At 42.8% G+C, this 13,221-nt stretch overlaps 1 pseudogene; it reads right to left on the bottom strand.

Annotated features, from left to right (window-relative positions):
- Window positions 1-5,920: 5,920 nt before the first annotated feature.
- LOC117026741 (kallikrein-1-like) lies at window positions 5,921-12,547 on the bottom strand (annotated as a pseudogene).
- Window positions 12,548-13,221: the final 674 nt, after the last annotated feature.

The raw sequence follows: 13,221 nt of genomic DNA on the forward strand, positions 1-13,221 counted from the left end.
TCATCCATGCTGTAGCGCATGTCAGAATTCCCTTCCTTTTTAATGATGAGTAATAGTCCATTCTATGTCTATACCACATTTTGTTGAGGGACACTCGGGTTGCGTCCGCGTTTAGCTATTGTGAATAATGCTGTTATGAACATGGGGGTACAAATTTGTCTTTTGAGACCCTGCTTTCAGTTCTTTTGGGTACATACCCAGAAGTGGAATTGCTAGATTTTATTGTAATTCTAGTTTTCATTTTTGAGGAACTGCCAGATTGTTTTCCACAGCGCTGCACCATTTCACATTCCCCGCAACAGTATACGAGGGTTCCAGTTTTTCCACATCCTCACCACAACATTTTGTGTGTGTTTTTTTAACAGTAGCCTTCCTAATGGGTGCGAGGTGCTATCTCATTGGCTTTGATTTGCATTTCCTTTGTGATTAGTGACGTTGATGTCTTTTCATGTGCTTCTTGGCCATTTGTACGTCTGCTTTGGAGGCAGGTCTGTTCAGTCCTTTGTTCATTTTTTAATCGGGTTTAGTGTTCTTGTTGATATCAATGGATTTTAAGGTATTTTTACAGTTATTAAATATGTTTAAAAATGTCTTCAGGAATACATTTGTGCAAGTGTGGATATTTTTAGAGGATTTTTCGGATCAAAGAGCAGGCACACTGATTTTGATACAGATGGCCCAGTTGGCCTCCAATCTGCCCGTTTTCGCCATGCTCAACAATACTGGTTATTAGCCATCTTCTTACTTAAAAATCTTCGTTGTGAAATAGCGTATAGACAGAGAGTAGGTGAAAATGCAGAGGTACAATTTTAAATGCATGCCTGTTTACCCACCACCCATGTTAAGGAAAGGAGCTTCACCAGTGCCTGATTGGGTCGTCTTCCCCAGCAACACCCCCACCTAATACCCAAAAGTAAGACCTTTCATGAATTCACTGCACGAATTGTCCAGTTTCTCCGTTGTACTGTTGGCGAACATTTGGGTCGTTTCCAGTGTTTTGCATGTATCTCCTGATGCACATGTGTACGAGTTTCTCCAGGGTGGACACCTGGTTATGGATCACTTGTTCTTTTTTTTAAAGATTTTTTGGGGAAGGGGAACGGGCCTTTATTATTGGGGAACAGTGTGTACTTCCAGGACTTTTTTCCAAGTCAAGTTGTTGTCCTTTCAATCTTAGTTGTGGAGGGTGCCGTTCAACTTCAAGTTGTCCTTTCAGTCTTAGTTGTGGAGGGCGCAGCTCAGCTCCAGGTTCAGTTGCCGTTACTAGTTGCAGGGGGCACAGCCCACCATCCCTTGCGGGAGTCGAACCGGCAACCTTGTGGTTGAGAGGATGCTCTCCAACCAACTGAGCCATCCAGGAGGCAGCTCAGCTCAAAGTGCCGTGTTCAATCTTAGTTGCAGGGGGCGGAGCCCACCATCCCTTGTGGGACTCGAGGAATTGAACTGGCAACCTTGTGGTTGAGAGCCCACTGGCCTATGTGGGAATCGAACCGGCAGCCTTCGGAATTAGGAGCATGGAGCTCTAACCGCCTGAGCCACCGGGCCGGCCCTGGACCACTTGTTCTTGATTGCAGAAGTGACAAGGGTCCTTACCTGCTTTTGTTTCAAAGATCCCTTGGCACACTAGTAAAGCCTGTGGACACCTTCTTAGAATAACATTTAAAGATATGTCAAATAAAATACATAGGATTACAAGGGAAATCAATTATATTAGAATATAGTTTTCAAAATAGTTCAAGAAAACAAATTTATGTTAAGCAGTCTATGTTCTTCTTCCATTAAATGGTAGTGTTAGCAGTTGGTCTAAGAGCTACCATAATTTAGAAGTTGTGATGAGCATAAATGATATTTTGAGATATCTGCATCAAGTTTAACGTGATATGCAAAAAACCTGTGTTCTGTTGGTGCAAGTCTACTTCACCCACTTCACCAATACTACTTCAGTTTGGTTCCTAATAGAAGAAATACCAACTTTCAGTTAGAGATTTTTGAAGATACAGTTTTTCCCATTCAAGCTCACAGCGCCCCCTGAATTCTTTCCATGCACCCAGGTTAAGAATCCTTGTACTAGGAAATGCTAGACCATTTCCCAAGCGGTTTTGGCAATTTACAATCCATGAGCAGTGAAAAAGGTTGACTGTTGTTCCATATCCTGACATGCTAGCTATTGTCCAACGTTTTAATTATTGCCAGTGTGGCGGGTGTGAAAGGCTTTCCTTTGCATTTTCCCTATTACTCGCGAAGCGTCTTTTATATGGTTTCTTTGTCTGTGTAATGAATATATTTTGCTCATATTTCTGTTATTTTTTGTCTTTTTGACTTGTAGGAATTCTTTATATATTCTGGATATTAATCACTATTATTGATATGTGTGGCAAATATCTTCTTCAGGACTGTGGTTTGCCTTTTCACTCTATGGCATCTGTGCTAAACAGAAATTTTTAATTTTAATGTAGTAGAATCTATCGATTTTTATCTTTATAGTTTGTGCTAAATTCTTTTCTATCTCAAGATCATAAATATGTCCACTTGTGTTGTTTACTAAATTATTTAGTTTTGCATCCCACATTTAAGTCTAAGCCTCCTGGAATTAATTTTGTGTGTGTGAGAGAGGGATCTGATTTCATTTTTTTCACATAGAGTTCATAAGTCATCCCAGGGGCAATTAGTGAATGGTCCCTCTTTTTCCCACTAATCTGCAGTTCTGGTTCTGTCCTAAATCAAATTTCCATAGTTTGTCTTCATCTGTGGGCTGTTTGATCAATCTGCTGGTCTCTGCCGGCATCAGTCCACACCGGCTAACTTCTTCTCCGGTGGAGGTAATTCTCCCAACTTCCTCAGGAGTATCTTGGCTATTCGTAGCCTCGGCTCTTCCAACAAATGTTAGAATCAGCTTATCAAGTCTTCACAAAAAATGCTGTTGGAATTTTTATTGGGATTGCATTAAATTTGGGCAATGTTGACATGTTTCTTATATTGAATCTTTTTATCCAAGAACATAGTATACTTACCATTTATTTAGGTCTTTAATATCTAATGTCTTTCAATAAAGTTTTGTAATTTCTTAATAAAGGATTGCATATCTTTTATTAGATTTATTATTAGGTTTCTTTCTTTCTCCTTTCCCGCCCTCCCTCCCTTTTGATATTGTAAATACATTTTCAAATTTGTTTTCTGGTTGCTGCTGGTATATAGACATGCAGATACTTTTATATACTGATCATGTATTCAGCCTTTTAAAACTCTCTTGTTCTAATATAATGGAGCTATAAGTTATTTTGAATTTTTTATATAGATATTCGTATCACCAGTAAAGACAATTTATTTCTCTCTTTCCAATCCTTAAATGTTTTATTTTCTTGCCATTCTACCCTTGTTAGCATCTCTAGTACAATGATAAATTCAAGTGACTACAATGGGCGTGTTACGTCATGTTGGATTAGAAAGAGAAATAAATGTAACATTTGCTATAGAATTTTAAATTTATTTTTATTAAACCTTTGGTGTTTTTCAGTCTCACTGCAAATCCATGATTTGTGGATCTATTTCTTTCCTCCCTCCCTCCCTCCCTCCCTCCCTCCTTCCTTTCTTTCCTTCCTTCCTTCCTTTTAATCTATAGGAATTTATTAGGATTTCTAGATTTGAGCCTTGGTATAGTTCAGCAATTCTGGAAATTTTTCACTCTGTTACCTTTTCCAGTATTGCTTCTTCCGCATTCTCTCTGGTCTCTCCTTCCAGATAATCTGATTTACATCTTTTCATTTTATCTTTCATATCTTTAACCTCTCCCTCATATTTTCCATCCTTTTTCTTTTGGTCCTTTATTCAATGTAATTTCTTCAGGTCCATCATCTAGTTCATTAATTCTTCACCTGTGTCCAATCTGGTGGCTGACACGTTCATTGAACTACTAATTTTTTTAAATTAAAGTTTATTGGGGTGACAATTGTTAGTAAAATTACATAGATTTCAGGTGTACAATTCTGTATGACATCATCTGTAAATCCCATTGTGTATTCACCACCCAGAGTCAGTTCTCCTTCCATCACCATATATTTGATCCCCCTTACCCTCATCTCCCAACCCCCACCCCCTTTACCCTCTGGTAACCACTAAACTATTGTCTGTGTCTATGAGTTTTTGTTTCTCATTTGTTTGTCTTGTTCTTTTATTGTTTTTGGTTTATATACCACATATCAGTGAAATCATATGGTTCTCTGCTTTTTCTGTCTGACTTATTTCGCTTAGCATCATACTCTCTAGATCCATCCATGTTATCACAAATGTTCCTGTATCATCTTTTCTTATCGCCGAATAGTATTCCATTGTGTATATATACCACATCCTCTTTATCCATTCATCTATTGAAGGACATTTTGTTTGTTTCCATGTCTTGGCCACCGTAAACAAAACTGCAATGAACATTGGAGCACACGTGTCTTTATGTATAAATGTTTTCAGATTTTTTGGGTAGATACCCAGGAGAGGGATTGCTGGGTCATAAGGTAATTCTATTTGTAATTTTTTGAGGAACCTCCACACTGCCTTCCATAACGGCTGCACCAGTCTGCATTCCCACCAACAGTGTATGAAGGTTCCTTTTTCTCCACAGCCTCTCCAACACTTGTTACTATTTGTCTTGTTGATGATAGCCATTCTCACTGGGGTGAGGTGATATCTCATTGTGGTTTTTATTTGCATTTCTCTGATGATTAGTGATGTTGAGCATTTTTTCATATGTCTATTTGCCATTTGTATGTCCTCTTTGGAGAAATGTCTCTTCAGGTCCTCTGCCCATTTTTCAATTGGATTGTTTTTTTGTTGTTGAGTTGCATGAGTTCCTTGTATACTTTGGATATTAGCCCCTTGTCAGAGGCACTGTTTGCAAAAATCTTTGTCGATGGTTTCTTTTGCTGTGCAGAAGCTTTCAAGTTTGATATAATCCCATTCATTTATTTTAGCTTTTACTTCCCTTGTCTTTGGAGTCAAATTCATGAAATGCTCTTTGAACCCAAGGTCCGTAAGTTTAGAACCTATGTTTTCTTCTATGCAGTTTATTGTTTCAGGTCTTATGTTTAAGTCTTTGATCCATTTTGAATTAATTTTGGTACATGGTGAGAGATAGCAGTCCAGTTTCATTCTTTTGCACGTGGCTGTCCAATTCTGCCAGCACCATTTATGGAAGAGGCTGTCTTTTCTCCTTTTTTTTTTTTTTTTTTTTTTTGCTTCTTTGTCAAAAAATATCTGTCCATATTTATGTGGTTTTATTTCTGGGTTCTCAATTCTATTCCATTGATCTCTGTGTCTGTTTTTCTGCCAATACCATGCTGTTTTGATTATTGTTGCCCGGTAGTACAAGCTACAGTCAGGGAGTGTGATACCTCCAAGCATTGTTGTTTTTTCTTAAGATTGCTTTGGCTATTGGGGTATTTTGTGATTCCAAACAAATCTGATGGGTTTTTGTTCTATTTCTTGAAAAAATGCCATTGGGATTTTGATGGGGATTGCATTAAATCTGTATATTGCTTTGGGTAATAGGGCCATTTTAACTATGTTGATTCTTCCAATGCATGAGCACAGAATGTCTTTCATTTCTTTGTGTCTTCTTCAATTTCTTTTAAAAATCTCTTATAGTTTTCAGCATATAGGTCTTTCGCATCCTTGGTTATGAAGTATTAATTTTAATTACTACATATACATTTTCTTTTAAAGTGTTTTATTCATTCATTTTCAAATCTATTTGTTCTATATACACATTTATTTATTTAAACATACTAAACACATGGATTTCATGTTCTGTGTCTGGTAATTCTAAAATCTGAAGTCTTCACAGTTCTGTTTCTGCTGTCTGTGGTTCTTTTTTTTTTTTTTTTTGATGCGTATTTGGTTTTCCTGGGGGTCAGGGACAGGGCGGGGACATTCAGGGCTTGGCTGCCATGGTCTCCTTGATCCACTCCAGGAAGGGCGGAAGTTTGGTGAAGACACGGGGCATACTGGGTCGGGCCCAGGATGTGATTCACATCCAGGAGGTGGCCCCAGGATGTGGTTCCTTGGAGCACACCATCACAGATCAGCAGGCCCCCTGAGTCACCCACACAGGTGTCCTTGCCACCCTGCAAGTGGCCAGCACACACCATGACATGTGTCACCTCTGGAGGCCGGCTTTGGCACACATCCTCCTTCGTTGGGCAGGAGCTTGAGGTCCACACACTGGAGCTCATCTGGGTACTCAACTGCCAATGGATCCAGTTTGAGGTTGCCCCAGCCAGAGGCATAGCAGGTGCTCTCCAATCAGGATTCCTGGGTGGGCAGGTTCAGGACCTTCACAGTGTCTGTTATCTGGCGGGCTCTGCCAGGTGGAGCAGCCCGAGGTCGTGGCTGGCTGTAGCCTTCTCCTGAATAGGTGGGGTGGTTCTTCAGGAGGCCAGGTTGCACTGAGGGTGTGGGAAGCTGTCACTGACCTGGACAAACTGTGCTGTGTCTTCATGCTCAAACAGGTTGTGGCAACCCAGCCAGAGCTAGTAATTACTGGGGAGAGAGAGGGACCAAGGAAATGAGAAGAGAGGAGGGGAAAGGGAGATGGGGCAGGGCAGCATGGGGGTGGGTCCCAAAGGAGAGAGAGAAACAAGGAATAAACTGAGCATGAAAGCTTTAAAATCATGGAGAAATAGAGACAGTGAGAAAGCAAAAGAATGTGACAGTGGGAAAGGCAGATCCAGAGACAAAGAGAAAGGGAGTAAAAAACAGAGAGCTTAAAAAGATACAGGGAATGAGAAAGGCAGAAGGGAGAACAGAGAGATAGAGGAGCAGAAAGGAGGTAGGGTGAGGAGGAGAAAAGGCAGAGACGGTGAGAAACAGACCAATGGAAGAAGCAGGAGTGAAAGAACAGAACAAGGGAGGAGAGTGAGAAGTAGACAAAGTGGGAAAGGGATGGAGGAAGTAAAGAGAGAAGGAGAAACAGGCCTCCGTGGTTCTTGCTATCCTTATTAATGGTGCTTTATTTCCTTGTGGGTTTTGCTTGGGAAATGTTCATTTTCCTCTATTTTATTTTATTTTATTTTTATTTTTTTTAAAAAAGATTTTATTGGGGAAGGGGAACAGGACTTTATTGGTGAACAGTGTGTATTTCTAGGACTCTTTTCCAAGTCAAGTTGTTGTCCTTTCAGTCTTAGTTGTGGAGGGCGCAGCTCAGCTCCAGGTCCAGTTGCCATTGCTAGTTGCAGGGGGCGCAGCCCACCATGCCTTGCGGGAGTCCAACCTGCAACCTTGTGGTTGAGAGAACGCGCTCCAACCATCTGAACCATCCAGGAGCTCAGCAGCAGCTCAGCTCAAGGTTTTATGTTCAATCTTAGTTGCAGGGGGCGCTGCCCACCATCCCTTGCAGGACTCGAGGAATTGAACCGGCACCCTTGTGGTTGAGAGCCCACTGGCCCATGTGGGAATCGAACCGGCAGCCCTCGGTGTTAGGAGCACAGAGCTCCAACCGCCTGAGCCACCGGGCCGACCCCTCTATTTTATTTTTTCTGTAGGAATTCTCTGAGGTTTGGGCTGTGGTTAAGTGCTTTCAGAGAGGGTTTGCATTTGCTACTGAATGTCACCTGAAGGCTCTGTCATTCCAAGACACATGTCGTGTGTGGTTTCAGTTTTAGGGGACTAGAAACCACTCAGTGTAGAGTGAAGCAGAAAGGGGTTTGAAATAGGGAATTGGGTGTTTATAGAATCACTGGAAAAACTGGAGGAGTGGTCATAGGCTGCTGTTGGAAACCACAAGACCATAGTTTTGGCTCAGGAAGCTGGGACTGGGAGGCCACCGCTGCTACCGCAGGTGTGACCATAACAAGCACATCTACCCGCAAAGCTGCAGCTGAAACCCTGAGAGGCTGCATCTGGCCTCTGCCACAACTGTCTCTTACACGTGTCCCCACACCCGGATTGCCAGTAGAAAGAGCACCTCTGCCTCACTTCCATTTACCAAATCTCATGCAGGTCTGAGCAATTGGCAGAACCGAACTCACACCTAGAACCTCGCTGCACAAGAGCCTCAAACACTAAGCTCTTATTTGCCAGCCTCTATGATACAGGAGTTGGAGGCGCACCGCGTCCGGGGAACGCCCAGTAGTTTCTGTTCTGTAACAGCGCGTTTCTGGGTAGCCTTTTGTCAGCATTTGCCTAGTGTATCTTTTCCATCCCCTTGTCTTAAACCTGCGGGAGACCCTAGTTGCCGGCTACTGAACACTCATTTCTAATTCCCTTCTCACTTGTATACTTTTACGACATAGGCTGTGGGTGACCCACTTCTCTTGCCAGGTGACAACAGTTTTGATTAATGAAACACAAGCAGAAGTCTATTGAGAGGTCTGGGAAGGTGTTTGGTTTTCTTGAAAAAGGAAGCAATGGGACCACTGTTGCTTCATTCCCCTCCCCGCCTCCAATGTGGACATACTGCCTGGAGCCTTGGCAGCCATTCTGTGACTATGAGGAAAAATTGCTGGGATACCATCCCTACCCTGCAATACCAGCAGCCACTTGCTTCCAGACTTCTACAAGGAAAATAAACCCACTTTGTTAGCAACTGCTACTTGGTGTTTCTGTTATTTGTATTTAAAATACATAACTTTGTTTTTACATGTGTCTTCTATGAATAACATAGATTGTGTTGTGCTTGCTAACCTGAAAGCCTCTGAATTTTTAAATGGGAATTTAATTCATTCCCCTTTTGTGATTACTGATATGTTTTGACATATTCCTGCAGTCTTATTCTCTGGGTTTTTTTAAACATTAGACTTCCCCCTTTTTCTTACCAATTATTAGATCGATCTTTTTCTTTGGGTGGTTTAGAAGTGGACATGCAATTTCCACTATCCCAACTGACATAACTTTCCAATCTTTTTTTCTTTTTGTGTGCTGTACTTTGAGTCCTTCCACTTATCTGTCTTTACATCCATGTTATAATCTTTTCTTTTGCAGTGTCCAATCTGCTGTCAATTCTCCAAAACAAAAGCTTTTTCAGAGGTAGCTTTTTTCAGGTCTAAGATTTCCATGTGGTTCTTTTTTGCAGTTTCTATATCACTCCTAAAAATTCGCTATACCTTCTCACCCACAGTATCCATCTTTACCTGTAACAGCTTTGACATATTTATAATAATGATTTTAGAGTGTGTGCTAATTCTAGCATCCGGGTTCTCCGTGGGTCTGCTTCTATTGATTGCTTTTTCCTCTTGACTGTGGGTTGCATTCTCCTGCTTCTTTGCATGTCTCATAAATTTTGATCTGAACATTATGGGTGATACACTGTAGTACAATGATTTCTGTCACCTTCCTCTGAAAAATGATGAATTTTGTTCCAGAAGGCCGTTACATTACCAGCAGATAACCATGCCCCTGTGGCAGCTTGTTTCTAGGCTTTGTGAGGGCAGGTTTATTTCAGTTTTGCCCTCAATCTATGATGTGGCCCTCACTTCTAAAATGTGGCCCTTCTGGGGACTTAGTCAATAGTCTAGGAGGTTCACCAAACATCTCTAACTTGGCTTAACTTGAATGCCAAGCTTTGTGTCAGCAGCTGAGCAGCTGCTAAAATGTCTCCTCAGTCTTTTGGCTTTCCAGTTGTCAGTTTCCACCGAGCCCTTTTGGAGGAATGACCTGTACATTCACAGTTGAGGATTCAGCCAAAGGTTTTAGGGGTGTTTGTACACAGACTTCAGGACTTCATCCTTTCCAATATCTTAGCCCCCCCCCTCCATTTCCCCGCTACTCTGGCAGCCCCGAAATCCAAATTCTGTTTCTTTGGCCTAAAAAGACTGCCACTGTGTGTTTGAGCTGTATTTCCTGTGCTCTAGGAAACTTAAGGAACGTTCTTGGGGGAAAGCGGGTTACACATGGATCTCCACTAGTTTATTTCCCTTCTTTGCTCTCCAGTACCTTCACTTAGTTGCTCTTTATGTTCTGTCCTGAGTTTATAATTGCCAGAGGCAGGATGGTTAATCTGATACACGTTTCTGTGTTATTACCTGAAGTGGACCGTACCCTTTTAAAGCTTTAATGTACACTTAACAGTATTCAGTAACATCCAGAATCAACCAATTCTATCCTGTTGTCCAAAAAGACAAAAATCTTAGTCTGTTTTCCCTTCCCTCCTTTTTCTCCTCCTCCTTGAATTAACCTGGGACCTTAGTTCTCTATTATTATTCATTTGTTAGTTTTGTTAAGCGTGAACAATGATGTAAATGTCACCGGAAGTTGTGATGGCTTTCAGTCTGCCACTGCTCACCAGACGCTGCTTCTTCCTCCTTCTTAGAGTCTCTTTGTCTTGCTGTGTTTCCATCCTTGAGGTGTTTTTCAGACAGCAAATCTGAGTGACAGACGTTCTGAGGCTTGTATGCCCCAGATGTTTTATTCTGACCTTTTATCTGAATGTGAACTTGGCTGAGTTCAAGTTCATTTTTTCTTAGAACCTTGATGAGTTTGCCGTTTTCTCCTAGTGTCCTGTGTTGCTGGAGCTCATGTAATTCTTACTCCTTTGTAAGGTCACTTTCTGCTTGTTTTTCCCTTTGGAGGGTTTTGTTGTTGTTGTTCTTGTTTTCGTTGTTTTATCCTTGGTATTCTGAAGTTTTGGGAAATGTGTCTGGGTTGGTCTTATTTTCAAGTGAATCATTTGGCATCCGAGGGTCCTTTCCACGTGAAAGCCTGTGTCTTTCTTCAGATCCGGGAATTTTTCTTCTATTATGTTTTAATTATTTTTTTATGCCACTTTCTATTCCTGTCTTCAGATTCTAAATGCCTTTTAACTTTTTTTCACATTTCCTATCTCTTGGCTTTTCCCCCCCAAAATAACCTATTTTTGTCTCATGGATGAAATATTCTGTCTCTTCTCTGAGGATGATTTTAACATCTGTTTGTGAAGTGTTTGCATGGGTGCTGGTCGCTGTTCATTGAGTTTTTTGCTTTTCTTGGTATTAATGTTCCTCAAATGTTTGGTGATTTTAAAAGTTATGTTCTTATTTGTGTTTGAAAAGCCCCATCCCCCTGTCTGTGGAGGCAGGCTCTGACGACATGAGCTGGGAAGAGGAAGGCCCGTGCGTCTGGACAGAGTGCGCAGCGGGGCTGGCTGGAGGCTCTCATCCAGGGGGCTTCCCATTGCGCCCAGAGTTCTTGCTCCCTGGGGCCTTGTTGTATCTCGCTAACACCCATGCCCTGGCCTGTAGGCACCCTCACTGATGCCGCTGGGCCCAGGTGGGGGTGGGTGGGGTGGCGTGTGCTGGGGGAGGAGCTGGCGGGTTCTCTAGGTACTCAACCTGACTATCGCCCCGGGCTCTGTCCTGTGCCATTTCCATAAACACCGATCTTTCTCAGAAGTCTTGGAACTGCTTTCACAGAAGTCCTGTCCTATGAATGTTTTAGCCTCTCTTTTCCTTTGATCCTATTTCTCCATCAAACCACCCCTATCTGCTCTGTATCTCTCACGAATTCCTGAAATGGCCTGGTGTGCCAGTAGACATTTTTGTTTTTTATGTATAGATTTATTCTTAATATCCGAAGATTTCAGTTGTTTAGCAGGGAGGCAGGAGGCCTGCATGCATTCGGCTATGGGTGGACTCTCCATAACTATTCAGTTACATTCCTGGCTACAAACTATAGGACAGGAGAGCTGCCCCACTCTGAATAGTGTTGCTTGTCTTGGTTGAGGTTCAAACTTAAAGGAGAAAGACCTGCTAACCTCAGGATTTGTAACCCCAAAAGGAGTTGAAAACTCATCCTCAAAATTAGCAAATTTTAGACGAAAATTTTCGAAGAAAAATTTAGAAGTGAAATTCCCACCTGAAAGCAGTTATGGAGAAGCAAGGTGATAAACAAGGCGAGGGAAATGCACGTGGACTTCTAAGTCAGCCATGCTTGTGTCAGCAGACACTGATGTATAAATAATATGGCAAAGTTTTATGTGCAACGCTGGGTGTGGCGTTTATGTATGATTCAGAAAGAATAATATGAGTTTGTATAGGTGGAAATGGGCATTTGGGTGGGGTTTCAGCAAGGACGGAATTATAATGCGTGCCGGGTGGATGGTAACACCTCTTTTGGCCTATAAGGCTGTTCAGGGAAAACTCTATATCCAGAAAACTGCCTTTTGGGAACACTGAGTGCTTAGACTCCTGGAGAATACGATCTAAGAAAAAAAATCACATGACTCACAGTCCGCAGAAGTCGTCTACGGACTGACACTGCAGGTTTCAGAGGAAGGCATTTTAAGTGAGCATTTCAGATCCGTAAATCAATTTCTTTATGAGATCCTTATCAATGACAGATGACACGTGGCAATCTATTTATTACTGTTCACGTTCGTGGATCCTTGCAAAGGGAACAATTGCACTGATTCAGCATCCACTCAGCTTGGAAGGGGAAAAAAGGCGTCGCTTCAAAAACAAAAACAGAACCAGATTTCTGGCTGCTGTCCTTACAATCCTCCTGCACAGCTGATCAGTGACAGGCTCAACAGCTGTCGAGCTCCCGTCGCCCACAGTGCAGCTTTCCTCCCTCGGCCTCCGTCGGGCATGTGCCCGCCACAGGTTCGGTCTTAGTGACAGTGACTTGATCGCTGGGCTCTGCACAAGCGTCCTTTCTTTTGAACGAAGCCTCTTGGTTCTCAGGCTGAGTCTGATGACGTCACACAACAGCGATTCTTCCAGGGTGCCCAGCACTGCGCCTGGCAAATAGCCGGTTTCTGATAACTGGCAGCTGTTAAACACCTGCGAGCAAGTTAAATCAGCCCAAGTTCCATCACGCGAGACAGCTTGCAGGCCCCAGCTACACCGCGTGGAGGCACACACGCGGCTTGGGGACGCGAGGTTGTGCTTTTCTGCTCACTCACTCGGGGGCGGTGCCACGCGGTCGTTTGCTGTACTGAGTTAGGGGGCAGGTGGAAAGCTGAGATGAAAACTCCCAAAAGGTAGGGGTTGGGACGTTGATGGCAAGATAAAGTTGTGGCAATGCGCTGAGAAGCACTGCCAGGTTAAATGGACTCTTGTTGTCTTTGGAATGTGGTCATTATAATGTGCATGAACGTGACGCACGGAGCGCGGCGCCTCCCCCACCCGGCTGCGCGGGCAGTGAGAACCGAGCCCGCGCTATCTTCACAATTCTGGGATCATGTGAGCCGGCCACCTGGGCTCCGGCAAGCCCCAGACGTGTAATTAGAGGCTCCGGGCCCGGGTGGTGCGCAGACAAGTC

Source organism: Rhinolophus ferrumequinum, chromosome 9, assembly GCF_004115265.2.
Source record: "Rhinolophus ferrumequinum isolate MPI-CBG mRhiFer1 chromosome 9, mRhiFer1_v1.p, whole genome shotgun sequence".
Taxonomy (NCBI): Eukaryota; Metazoa; Chordata; class Mammalia; order Chiroptera; family Rhinolophidae; genus Rhinolophus; species Rhinolophus ferrumequinum.